Source organism: Lutra lutra, chromosome 3 (assembly GCF_902655055.1).
Source record: "Lutra lutra chromosome 3, mLutLut1.2, whole genome shotgun sequence".
Taxonomy (NCBI): domain Eukaryota; kingdom Metazoa; phylum Chordata; class Mammalia; order Carnivora; family Mustelidae; genus Lutra; species Lutra lutra.
Window position 1 is genome coordinate 512359 of NC_062280.1, and position 14045 is coordinate 526403.

At 37.5% G+C, this 14045-nt stretch overlaps 1 long non-coding RNA gene across 2 annotated transcripts in view; it reads left to right on the top strand.

Moving 5' to 3' along the window:
* LOC125095725 (uncharacterized) overlaps positions 1-14045 on the top strand; it is a 118845-nt gene that overhangs the window by 65970 nt on the left and 38830 nt on the right. The window contains exon 1 of one of the 2 annotated variants that reach the window (XR_007125930.1): positions 10553-10647. The exons of the other annotated variant lie outside the window; for it this stretch is intronic. This is a non-coding gene — a long non-coding RNA (uncharacterized LOC125095725). Of the gene's footprint in view, positions 1-10552; positions 10648-14045 lie in introns of those variants that run through there. 2 annotated transcript variants of the gene reach the window in all.

A 14045-nucleotide genomic window follows, 5' to 3' on the forward strand; every position in this document is an offset into this window, starting at 1 on the left:
TTTGGGACTTCATCAAGATCAAAAGCTTCTGCACAGCAAAGGAAACAGTCAACAAAACAAAGAGGCAACCCACGGAATGGGAGAAGATATTTGCAAATGACACCACAGACAAAGGGTTGATATCCAAGATCCATAAAGAATTCCTCAAAGTCAACACACACAAAAGATTATCACGTCAAAAAATAGGCAGAAGACATGAACAGACACTTCTCCAATGAAGACATACAAATGGCTAACAGACACATGAAAAAATGTTCATCATCACTAGCAATCAGGGAGATTCAAATCAAAAGCATATTGAGATACCACCTTACACCAGACAGAATGGCCAAAATTAACAAGACAGTAAACAACAAGTGTTGGAGAGGATGTGGAGAAAGAGGAACCCTCTTACACTGTTGGTGGGAATGCAAGTTGGTGCAGCCACTTTGGAAAACAGTGTGGAGATTCCTTAAGAAATTAAATATAGAGCTAAGCTATGACCCTGCAATTGCACTACTGGGTATTTACCCCAAAGACAGATGTAATGAAAAGAAGGGCCACCTGTACCCCAATGTTCATAGCAGCAATGGCCACAGTTGCCAAACTGTGAAAAGAGCCAAGATGTCCTTCAACAACAGACGAATGGATAAAGAAGATATGATTCATATATACACTATGGACTATTATGCCCCCATCAGAAAGGATGAATACGCAAATTTTAAATCAGCATGGACAGGACTGGAAGAGATTATGCTGAGTGAAATAAGTCAAGCAGAGAGAGTCAATTATCATATGGTTTCACTTACTTGTGGAGCATAAGGAATAACACTGAGGACATGGGGAGATGGAGAGGAGAAGGGAGTTGGGGGAAATCGGAGGGGGAGTTGAACCATGAGAGACTGTGGACTCTGAGAAACAAACTGAGGGTTTTGGAGGGTGGGGGTGGGGGTTGGGTGAACCTGGTGGTGGGTATTGTGGAGGGCTCGTATTGCATGGAGCACTGGGTGTGGTGCATAAACGATGAATTTTGGAACTCTGAAAACAAATAAAATAAAATGGAAAAAAAATCAAAGAACCTGCAGAGTTGGTTTCTCATGAGAGCGCTCTCCTTGGATTCTTACTGTCCCCTTACGTGGCATTTTCTCTATGCACATGCACACCTGCTGTCTCTTCCTCTTTTATAAAGACAGCAGTCAGGTTGGATTGAGGTCCTGCCTTTACTAACTTATTTAATTTCAATGACCTCTTCAGAGGCCCTCTCTCCATATACAATTACACTGGGGTTTGGAGCTTCAACCTGTGAATTTTGGAAAGACAAAGTTTAATCTGTAGCATCTGCTAATCTGTAGCATCTCATTGGGCAAAGCAAAATATATGGCCAAGCCCAGAGTCAACTTGGGAAAGTACTACACCAGGCAGGAACACTGCAGGTGGGAGTTGATAAAAGTGTTTATAAAAGATGCATTTATAACTCAGAGAGATAGATACTGTCTGATAATTTTTTAAGTTTCCTTTTTACATAGTTGCTCTGGTGGTCTTTTTCTATAACAAAAGTCAGCATGGTATAAGTTACTTAACATTTTAACTACTTTTCAAGGTAATATTAATCTTCTACTCAGAAGTCAAACTTGGTTTATCAAGCAGTTTATATAGGGAGGGGAGAAATGAGGTGGTTCATAGATATTTAAGGCCAAGGTAAAGTTCTGTTGCTGCCATTACAATATTATAGAGATGGAATAAGTGAGGCTTTATATTTTAGTAACAGAAATCATCCTAAATTATTTAATTTAATTTTATTTTGGGGGATTTCAGCATGCCTTATCAATGTGCTAGCCAACAACTACCAGGAATGCCTCTGCATTTGAGCAACTTGGGTTATGACTCATTACGGTGCGAGAGGATGCACACCATGAAGGACTATGGGATACCTTGGAAATAGTGTGCTAAAATGGACGTTTTATAGGATTTGGGCATTGGTTGGGTGATTTGGGGAGGAGTGCAAGGAATTAGGAGTTTGCTATATATTGACTGTTACTGGAAATGGGGGACAATTCGATGTCTGAGCTCTAAATAAATCTTATCTTTAGGGAGGTTAGTGTAGAGGAAGAGTAAAGCAGTGATTGTTAAAGCACGCATCCTGGCTGGGACAGGGAATGTCTAGAATTTTGTGCTTGGAGAGTGTTCATGTTTTGTCTGTGTTCCAGCATGGTTGTGGAGTGGCCTTGTTTTGGCCTGGCTCCGTCATGATTACAGGGTCTGGGTCTGATACTGATGTTCTGTGAGATCACGTTCACCAGGAGAGTCGCGAGGCCTGGCTGTCAGCTCCTGGATGTCTGGGGCTGCATTTTCTTTTAAGTTCGTGCCCCTTCCTTTTACCTTAGTTGGACCTATGCTACTTGATACAAACTCCTGTTTCAGTATGTTCAGAGTAAATATGTTTCACACGACAAATACTAAGCTCTTCAGAGTTTTGCCGTATTAATTCTAAATTTTATTCTTTTAATTTCCTGGCTTGGACACAGAATGAGCTTCGTGGGATATAAAAGGAAATCCCTGTACCCTCCTCTCTCTCCTCATTCTGTAAGGACCCACACATGTGTCCCCAGGTTTTCAGAGTCCAAACTCTGCCTCTGAAGCACCACCCTCAGCCTGTCCTTTGGAACCGAGTGCTTTGAGCCTTTCCTCCTAATTACCCATCAGGATATACTTGCCCTGTCTCATTTCCTCAGTTCCCACAGCTGCATTAAAAATTTGGCTAACATATCCTTGATAATGTTTTATTACTTTTTTACACTTCATGGCAAATCCTTTTTTATTGTGACTTCCTGGAAATAATTCTTGACTTCAAAATGCTAATGGTTTCTGGACTAGACGTGCAAAAGTTATCTGAGGCCAGGAGAGCACTTTTCCCCCCTCACATTTCCCAAACAAAGTTGGTGGCTTTCTACCCTGTTGGTCCTGTTATAAACTATTTCTCTTATAAAGTGCAAGTGGGAGATTTTGCTTATTAATGTTCTGCCAGGCTTGGGGATGAATAACCCTAGCTGTGTCATTCTGGGACGAGTGGAAAGGACACTCTGTACTTTGGAATGGTAGTTTCTGATAGAGGATAGAAGAAAGAATGTTCCGTTATTTCATTGCTAGTTTTCTAACCATAGGCTGGTCCTCTCTAAAGCCTACCTTTGATGTATTTGAGATACGAGATTACTCTGGGGACTGTTCTATGTCATGGGATGTCCATACAGTTACTTATTTCAACAGATGGTTATTATTATTCTCTGTAACAAAAATCTGATCTCTCTAATCAAAAAGTAAGTGTACTGTGGAGGATTCAAAGAATCAAATCACAGTATTTGTGGGTGATTAATGATTTTTATCAGTATGTCTTAGCGTCAAAGAGGATTTCACACTTGTCCTGAGTACCATGTTGCCTTCGTAACTGTTAGACTTATTTTCAGGGATGAAAAATTTAAATAGTCTTATTACTGAGTAATGTATTTAGCACATGTGCTAGAATGATTTCCAGTGGTGTTGGAAGTTCTCTTTTTACAACACTGACTGCAGAAAAGGCTGTCAGCCACTGCTGCAGTAAAACACATGAGGCGGATCCCGTCACTTGGAATGTTGGCCCTATGTAGGGTGATGGGTAGGTAGGGAACTGTCAGAGGATATATGAAAACATTCATGTAATCCTGCCATTCCTGCAATAGAAAGATACCTATATCATGGCTTTTTATAAAGAAACTTCCAGTAAAAAAAAAAAAAAAAAAAAGCAGAAACTATAGCAGAGACAATTCCTGAAAGTTATTTTTTCAAATACTTGTTTTATCATTAACTAATACAGTAAATATGGACAATGCAGTAAGTTTGGGCAATTTACTTAAGAATGAGGAAATATAAACTTTATAATGCATTGAAAATGAAGCTCAGAACTAAACTTCTAGAAAAGTGTATGGTGTTATTTGAAGATATGGCCCAAACACGTAGGTGTCCTTGCATTTTTACTGACTTCAGCACTATCAGCGTTACCAAGAAAAATCTGTTAATAAGCTTGTCTTTATAAATAAATTAATTCAAGGAAAGATAATTCTTATGAGTTGAATTTTGCCCTTCCATAACTGGTATGTTGATGTTCTAACCCCTAATACCTCAGAATGTGACCTTATTTAGAAATAGGGTCTTTGCCAACATGATTAGTTAAGATGAAGTCTTACTGGAGTAGGGTGGGCCCCTAATCCAGTATGACCTGTCCCCTTAATAAAAGAGGAACTTGGACACAGACACACACACACAAGGAGAATACCACATCAAATAATAACTCGCCTTTTCCATCCCCCTAGTCCATGGAAACTTCTACTTTCTGTGTTATGAATTCTAGGTACCTCGTAAATTAGGAATCATAAAATATTTGTTCTTCTGTGTCTGGCTTATTTCATTAAGCATAATGTTTACACGATCCATTCATGTTTAGTGTATAATATAGTATAACATGTTATACCTACATAATATTCCATTATACATATGTGCCGCATTTTATTTATCCGTTTTTATTTACCCATTTATCCAATGATAGACACTTGGACTTTTCTCATCTTTTGGCTGTTGTGAATAATGCATGAACATTGGCATACAAATATCTTTTCTAATCCCTGCTCTCAGTTCTTCTGGATATATACCTAAAAATGGAATTGGTGGTTCATCTGGAAGTTCTATGTATAACCCTTCGGAAAACCACCAAATTGTTTTCCATGGCAGCTACACCATTTTACATTCCCACCAGAAATGTTTGAGGATGTTCTCCACATCCTTGCTAATATGTGTTATATTCTATTCTTTTTTAGTCATCTTAGTAAGGGTTAAGTGATATTTCATTGTGATTTTGATTTGCATTCCCCTAATGAGTAAAGAAGTTGAGTATCTTTTCATGTGATTATTGGCCATTTGTTTATTTTCTTTGCAAAAATGTCTATTTCAGCCCCTTGCCCATTTTTAAATTGGGATGTTTATTTTGTTGTTGTTGTTGTTACTGAATTTGGGGAGTTCTTTATATATTCTGGATCTTAATCACTTATTAGGCAGAGGATTTCCAAATACTTTTCTTGTAGGTTGTTTTTTTGCTTCTTTGATTATATTCCTGATGCACACAGGTTCTTAATTTTTATGAAATACAGTTTATTTGTGTTTTCTTTTATTACGTGCTTTTGGGTGTCATGTCCATGCAATCATTACCAAACCCAGTGTCATGAAGATTTTTCACAAAGTTCTCTTTTAAGATAATTTTAGCTCCTAAATTTAGGTCTTTGGTGCATCTTGAGCTAATTTTTACACCTAGCGTAAGGTAAAGGTCCAGCTTCATTCTTTTGCATGTGCATATGCAGTTTTCCCAGGATGATTTATAGAAAAGACGGTCTTTTCCCCATTTAAATGGCCACTTCACCTTTGTAAAATTCAATTGATTTGATGTGAGAGTTTATTCCTGGTCTCTCTACTCTATTACATCTGTTTGTATGTCTCCCCTATGCCGGTGCCATACTGTTTCAATTACCTTAGCTTTGGAGAAAGTTGGAAGCCAGGAAATACAATTCTCCAACTTTGTTTGTCTTATTCACGATTGTTTTGCCTTTTTTAGGGCCCCTTGTAATTCCATAAGAACTTGAGTATTGGTCTTTCCAGTTCCATGAAAAGGCTGTTGGAATTTTGATGGAGATTGTAGCAAATTTGAGAAGTACCCTTTTGCCACCTTTCAGCCGATTTGCCTTCTCTTACCACCATGAATAACCACAATTCTGGCTTCTAATGTGAGATCTTAGTTCTGCATGTATTAGCCATAATTTTGTCACAAAAAAAATGAAGGCTTGATTTAAAAAAAAAAAGAAAATATTTGAAGTTACTAGAAACGAACTTTCCTTGTGGAATATTTTGGCAGTGGTTTAGCCACAGATTTTCCAGATATTTATTTACCTATTAAAACTCAAGAGTTTATGAGTTCAAATACAGTTTTTATGTATCTTAAAATGATATCAAACTTACAGAAAAGTTACATGGATGGTATAAAATATTTTTTTCCTGATCTGAGAGTAATTCGCCAACACGGTGATCTACTACCCAGGAATATTTGGTATGTAATTCCTATGAAAAAGATACATTTTCCTGCATAACCACAATCCCACCTTCAAAATCAGGAAACAAATAAGAGTACACTGATATATTATTACCATCAAATGCTCAGACTCAATTAAACTTTCACCAGATGACCTAATAATTCCCTTACAGTGCAACCATCTGTTAAAGGGTTTCATGTTTCCATAGTGGGTGTCTCTCCAGTCACCCTAAATCTAGCACCGTTCTTTAGTGTTTCCTTGACTTCATGACCATGCAGCTTTTGAAAATTCAAGCCATTTGTTTTGTAGAATGTTCTGAACTTCGGTTTAGCTGATAGTTTTTCCTTATATACTCAGGGCGTGTATGTTTGCAAGGAGTATCACACATGTGAGGGTTTATTCTTCTTCTGCTCAGGCGGGACACGGTTCTGATTTGGTTCGTTAACTGATTTCCTCATTAAACTGGTATTTGTCAGGTTTCCCCTGTATTTTTTTTTCTTTTTTTCCCTTTGTACTTTATAGCTACTTTATATGGGAGGGGCTTTGAGAACATATACGTACTCCATTCCTGATAAAGTCTTCACAAACTTGTTTTAGTATCCACTGACACTTCCTAGCCGAGTTAATTATGACGCTTGTCCATGACGATTTTTAAATCTGCCATTCCCTCTGCATTTATTGATTGGCATTGTTTTGTTAAAAAAAAAAAAGTTTTATCTTTTCACCTTAATTAAATTAATTAAAGTAGGGAGTCATGGATTTATATTTTATTTAATGAAGTGTATGACCTTTGAGTGCTATTGTTTATTTTGGTATTCAAGCGTTCTTGGATCTGACCAGTCAGAGCCCCTCACACGGTTTCTGCATCCCTTTGGCATGACCCTGTCTTCTTTTGAGCACTGTCTTACTTTCACCTGAAGTAAAGGCTCATTTGTGCTATCTCAGTCTCAAACCTGGAATTCACCATTTGAAAAACATTCGCTTGTTTGGGTTTTTTTCTTTTTTTAGAAAAAAAAAATTTAAAAATCGAGATTAGATGTCAAGTGAGCTTGTGACTGTTGGGATATTGCTGCTTCTCAGCCCTCTAAAAGGACGCCTCAAGGAACTAGTTTATATATTTTTATAAGTTCCATACGTGTGTTTGTAAATATGTGTACAAATGTGTATATTCAAATACATGTTATGGACAAGAGACTATAATACACACACACATACACGTTTAGTTGTGTCTCCCTATCTCTCTATCATCTACCCAACATCAGTACTAATTCTATGCCAACACTAATACTAATTCAACATCCCAGGATTCATGCTAGTTTTTTGTTTTGTTTTGCTTTTCCTTTTCATTTTTGGAACTCTTTTCTGGCAGTGGGAACCCTGGCTTCTGTTATCTCCAATATACTAACTTGGACCAGTGACCCCGCAGTTGTGACCATCATCTTATTCCTGTTTCCACTACCATCCACGAACACCCTTTTTCCTGAGATCACACTCTAACACCAATTCTAGGCACACCTTCGCACAAGCACCGCTTCACACTACCCGGCTCTGACGCTTCCTGGAGGCTGAAAATGCCCTATACTTATAACCCTAAATGCCATGGACCTTTCAGCAATGATATAGGATAATTGGATAATATTTGTCAGTCTTTTCATAATGCTGATAAGAAACTTTTCAGAGAATAACTGTAATTCCATCTCAATAGGTCCTTCACTGCATTATAGTGTCTAAACCGCTTTCTTATTCCTAAGTGAAAGCTACATTTGAGAAAGTGTGGCTCTTAGAGGTAAATGACAAAGTTTTTGTTTGTTTGACAGGTTATTTTTATCTTTGGTTTTAGAAGAATTAACTGCACTGTGATCTTGTTGAGACTACCTAGGAAGTCCATTATAATTTATAAAGCAAAGTTCTCCAGGGCAAACCAGAACCAAACCAACATTTGCACCAATCTCACTGTTGGTTACCTCAAACAAACAAAAAGGAATATTATGAATAAACTTATTTAGTCCAGTAAACTGATTTGCTCATAAAATCTACTTTAATAAACTACAGTTTATAAAGTTACATTTTAAATAAATTTCAACATTTTCTAGGTAGATAAAAATGAAACACTTTTATGTTGATGTAAAATATTTATGCGATTTTAAACATATACTCTGATGGATGAGTGTCTCAAATGCATGTCACTCCCCTTCTGAAATTATCTAAGGCACAAGATTAATAGTAATTTAGTCTCAAAACACAGATCCTATTTTGATAAAGATTTCATTTAGAAAAAACCCCATATTCATTTACGTCATTTGGGGAAAAATAGGTTATTGAATTGGAAAATCCAGTTTTTGTTAAAAATGGAGGCATTATAAAATAATAAATATGTATATTTCATGTTGAGTTGTATATTTCTATCAAATTGGACTTCTGAAAAGCTACATTTTTAAATGAGTTTCTTAGAATGCATCATTTGCATAAAATTTATTTAAAATATTGGTTAATTTTTAAAACAAATGAACAATTACTCTTGTGAAAGAACTCATGGAAGTACTCTTTTTGTAAATGTGGTGCTGGTGAAATTTTTCTTTCATTTTAGCAGACGCTGTCTCCTCTTTTTTGAGTTGATAAGGATTGCGCAATCCCCTTGTGTTTCCTTGTGCAAGGACTCTTCTTGCTAAATCACATCAAAGATATCAACCTCAATGGTAAATGTATTTGCAACTGTTTCTTCCCACATGGTTTTGGATTTTGTGAAAGACCTATATATATTTAATATAGTCTTTTATTTTAAGGTTTCAGATATTAAATATTTGAAATCATGTATTTATTGATCAGTAATTTACATATAAGACTGATTTTCAAGTGTAAAACATGCGTAGCTTTGACAGACTGTGTGGGCACTCCGAGGAGGCAGCATTTTTCAGATGTATAATTAGAGGCATTGTTGTCCTTCTGGTTATGTAGTATGTTCAGCATCTGTGACAAATACGCCCGTAGAGGTAGCTTAAACAATTTAGAATGTATTTCTCACTCATGTGAGAGTGTAGGTGTACGGAGTCCAGATCTGGTCCCATGATTGCATAACGGCTCCGATGCATTCTGTCTCATTGCTCTCCCTGTCCCTTGCGTTTTGTGAGAGGCGTGCAGTAAACTGGTTCCCTGGGGAAGAAGAAGTCCCTGATTTGTGGTACTTGCTGGTTATTGTGGTATTCGCTGGTTATATTTGCTGACTTTAAGCTATCAGTGGCTTAGCCACTTGGAAAATTCCTGAAAATTTAACAGTCAGCTCCAGCACCTGGGCCCAGCAGCACGGGGCGTCGCCTTCACCGCTGTGGTCATGACGCCTTACCAGCAGGACTGTATTCCAGTCAGAGGAAAAGGGCCTTTCTCTTAGGAGTGTGACTTGATGGTGCCCACACCACTTCCTTTTCCGTCCTGCTAGCCAGAAGTTAATCACATGGCCATACCTCCAAGACAGGCTAAGGAATGTCTTCACTCTGTTTAGCTGATTATGTGTTGGTTCTTATAGAACAAAGGAAGAAAGGCATTGGTGACTAATAGTAGATTGTGCCACAAACGTGCATGAATAAAAGCCAGTGACATGAGTCACGACTATGAGAATGACAATAACGACTATAATGAAGAAAGATTACACGAGTAAGTGAATATATGGCAGCTGTTAATTTGAAGATTTTCCACTTCAATTAACAATTGAATGAGTAACAACCAAAAGTGTCTCTTTAACAACAGGCAAAGAACAGTGCGGTGCTACAGTAAATCAGTGACAAGAATCATCGAGATGTTTTCAGAAGTTAAATACTATTTTTTTTTAAAGATTTTATTTATTTATTTGACAGAGAGAGATCACAAGTAGACAGAGAGGCAGAGAGAGAGAGAGAGAGGGAAGCAGGCTCCCTGCTGAGCAGAGAGCCCGATGCGGGACTCGATCCCAGGACCCTGAGATCATGACCTGAGCCGAAGGCAGCGGCTTAACCCACTGAGCCACCCAGGTGCCCAGAAGTTAAATACTATTTTGCGTAATTATCATTACACATTTTCACAAGGTGCCCTCATGGAGTTTTTAAAAAGTTATCCAAAATTGTATATTAGCAGACTGGATTAAGAAAAAGTTCAACTCTGAGAAGTCTTTCCCACTCTCCAGCTGTTTATTGCTGAAAATATAACAACAACAGCATTTGAAAATTTTATATTCCTAAGAGTTCAGATTAAAGAATGAGGAATCTGAGAGGTGGTCTGTAAATCACAGTAGAACCACTGGGCTGGGTTTGTTTATAAAGAAAAATAAATAATAGTGTCCATCACGACCAGTGTATCTCATACAATATTCTAGAGTTCATATTAAAAGCATATTTAAATTACGCTCTTCGAAACTACAAATCAAAATACCACACTATGTTAATCAGTGATACTCTGTGCAGCAAATTACACCACTTTCTTTCTGTATAACACTACCAAAGTTGTCTTTGCGCTTTTTTCAGGTGGTAAAATGTAATGAGGGGTAGTTGCGTGTTCTTCCCTTTGAAAATCATCACATGATCCTCAATCATATCAGGTATTAATTTATACCTTCCAATTTTCCCCCAGGTTTATTGAGGTATAATTGACAAAAATTGTGTATATTTAAGATGTACAATGTGATGGCTTGATATATACATATACACTGTGAAATGATTACCACAATCAAGTTAATTAACATATCCACCACCTCCCACGGTTCTTATTATTTTATTTTGGCATGGTGAGAGAATTTAATGTGCAAATGTCAATATAATACAATAAAATTAACTGTGGCCACCACGCTGTAAGTTATTTTCCAGAACGTATTGAATACGTTTCCAGAATGTATTCATCTTGTAAATCTATTTTAATTCTTTATTAGTTTTTAAAATCCCATAAAAGGATTCTTTTTAATATCATATTTTTCTTTCTTATTGTTGAATAGAGCAAAAATCAGAAGTAATTTTTTTCAGAAATAATTTTTAACATAAAGGATTAATTCTAGAATAATTTTATATAGATAAACCTGTTTTCTATGTGTGAATTTTCTTTATACTTAGTTGTTCTTTAATCCTTAATCTATTATTTTTCCACCTGAGTCATCAAAGTCTTGGGTACAATTTTCCCTTCTAAAAATCATTATCATTTATCTTGCTGGAGGGACCTATTCTTTGCTTCCAAGTTCCTAAATATGTTCATATTCATTCATTCAACATATGTTCATTAAATATCTCTTTTGTGGGTATACAAAGTCTCATAGTGAAGCAATGTTTACATTCTGAAAGCCACCGAGGATACAGTGTCCTGTCCTCAAAGAATTGGAGTCCAGTAGATGAACACACACATGCTTAGAAGAGAACATAAGCAAATACAGAAACTAAAGAATGCAGGTGCTTAGAGAAGGAGCAGTCACTTGAAGAGTGTTCATGGTATGTGTTATGGGCACCATGGAGAGAAAATTGCAGTAGAAGTTGCTTAATACGCAACTTCTATTTCCATCTTTCACTAATGTGCTTCCTGTAACAAAGAAGCTGGAAATGTAAAAACTCCATTTCTCATAAGCCTTTGTAAGTAGGGTCCTATACAATTTACCTTTCACCAATGATATCCTTGCAGGCAAGATTTGGAAGACGACTAAAATGAAGGCCTGATTATGCTGTTTCTGTTGCCAAGTTCAGTCATGAAACAATTTTCCTTCTTCCTTGGTAGGGTTGTCAGAGATCCTAGGATCCTGCCACTAGCCCCAGGGATGGGTTTGTTTGAGAAACAGAGCATATGGGATCAACTATGTTATTCTAGCTGTCTCAGTGTGGTGCTGAGCCTGCCAAAGTGGTGGTGACATCTTGGTTGAAGCTATCCCCTGATTTGGCAGCTCCGTATGGCAGTGTCTGGAACCAGCAGCCTTCACATCAAGAAGACATTTGATGGTCTGCTTCAATTGTGCTGGTTTGAGTATTAACCTAGAGCCTGTTCCTTCAGCAGTAAGCCAGTTAGTACACTGTAACAAACCCCTTTTTTCCTTTTTTTTAAATTGATGTATAAAGTATTATTTGTTTCAGGGGTACGGGTCTGTGAATCATCAGTCTTACACAATTCACAGCACTTACCCTACGTATATAGGATATAGCACATACCCTCCCCAGCGTTTCTATACAGACATATCTCTATAACTGACCACTGATCAAAATGTTAATACTATAAAATCTTCTCTTTTTTAGTGGGAAAATATGATTGAGTAGAACACTCCAGACAGAAGAGTAACTCAAGCGGAAGCAAAAAGTGCAATATTTGTGTAGGATCCCTTTTAGAACCAAGCAGTTAGAGCTAAAATGTTAGGGCACTATGGAGTTTTGGATAGAACTGCAGTTTGGAGAGTACATATCAGAAGGCTGAGGAGACTCTCTTCTATAGGCCAGACAATGGGGAGTCAGGTAATTTGAGAATATCAGTCTGGAAATGGGATATGGAATAGATGTGAGAAAATGGAGACTGAAAAGGGCCTGATTCATTAGACGAGTAAGACCAATTGGGGCACGCAGGTGGCTCAGTTGGTTAGGGGTCTACCTTTGGCTCAGGTCATGATTCCAGGGTACCGAAGTTTAGTCCTGCATCCGGCTCCCTGCTCAGTTTTCCCTTTCCCTCTGACCCTCCCTCCTGCTTATGCTCTCATTCACTCTTTAAAAAAAAAAGAAAAAAAAGAGTAAGGCAAAAGGATAAGAAGGACAGAATAATGAGAAAAATATAATGGGACAGTTCTGGGTAAGTTCTTGTGTTCATTTTAATTGTGATGTTCCAGATAAATGTGCTCTGAGCCTCCAACTTTGTTATCTGAATAATAATAATAATAACTATAATATTTATTATTATTATTATTATTATTATTATTATTATGCAGCCTTAAGAAATGCTAGATGCACAAGGTGGGAGAAGGACTATGGTGAGGTAAAATGCCATCAAGTGAAATGAACCAGTGAATGTCAGAAATGTTTTTCATAAGCAGGAGCTCTAATTGGACAACATTGTTGGTTTCAAGTTGAATTTATATAGAAAATTAACTAGTTGCAGATGCATTCTTCTTATATCATGAAAATTTTTTATAGTCAGTTACCCCCAAGTTAAGGACTTGTCTATTTACTTATGATTATTCTTCTATTTAATTTTTATTTTTTTATAAACATATAATGTATTTTTATCCCCACGGGTACAGGTCTGTGAACTGCCAGGTTTACACACTTCACAGCACTCACCATAGCACATACCCTCCCCAATGTCCACAACCCCACCCCCCTCTCCCTCCCCCCCTGCCCCCAGCAACCCTCAGTTTGTTTTGTGAGATTAAGAGTCACTTTTGGTTTGTCTCCCTCCCAATCCCATCTTCTTTCATTTATTCTTTTCCTACCCCCAAACCCCCCCATGTTGCATCTCCTCTCCCTCATATCAGGGAGATCATATGATAGTTGTCTTTCTCCGATTGACTTATTTCGGTAAGAATAATACCCTCTACTTCCATCCATGTTGTCACAAATGGCAAGCTTTCATTTCTTTTGATGGCTGCATAGTATTCCATTGTGTATATATACCACATCTTCTTTATCCATTCGTCTGTAGATGGACATCTAGGTTCTTTCCATAGTTTGGCTACTGTGGGCATTGTTGCTATAAACATTCAGATGCACATGCCCCTTCGGATCACTACGTTTGTATCTTTAGGGTAAATACCCAGCAGTGCAATTGCTAGGTCATAAGGTAGTTCTATTTTCAACATTTTGAGGAACCTCCATGCTGTTTTCCAGAGTGGTTGCACCAGCTTGCATTCCCACCAACAGTGTAGGAGGGTTCCCCTTTCTCCGCATCCTCTCCAGCATCTGTCATTTCCTGACTTGTTCATTTTAGCCATTCTGACTGGTGTGAGGTGATATCTCATTGTGGTTTTGATTTGTATTTCCCTGATGC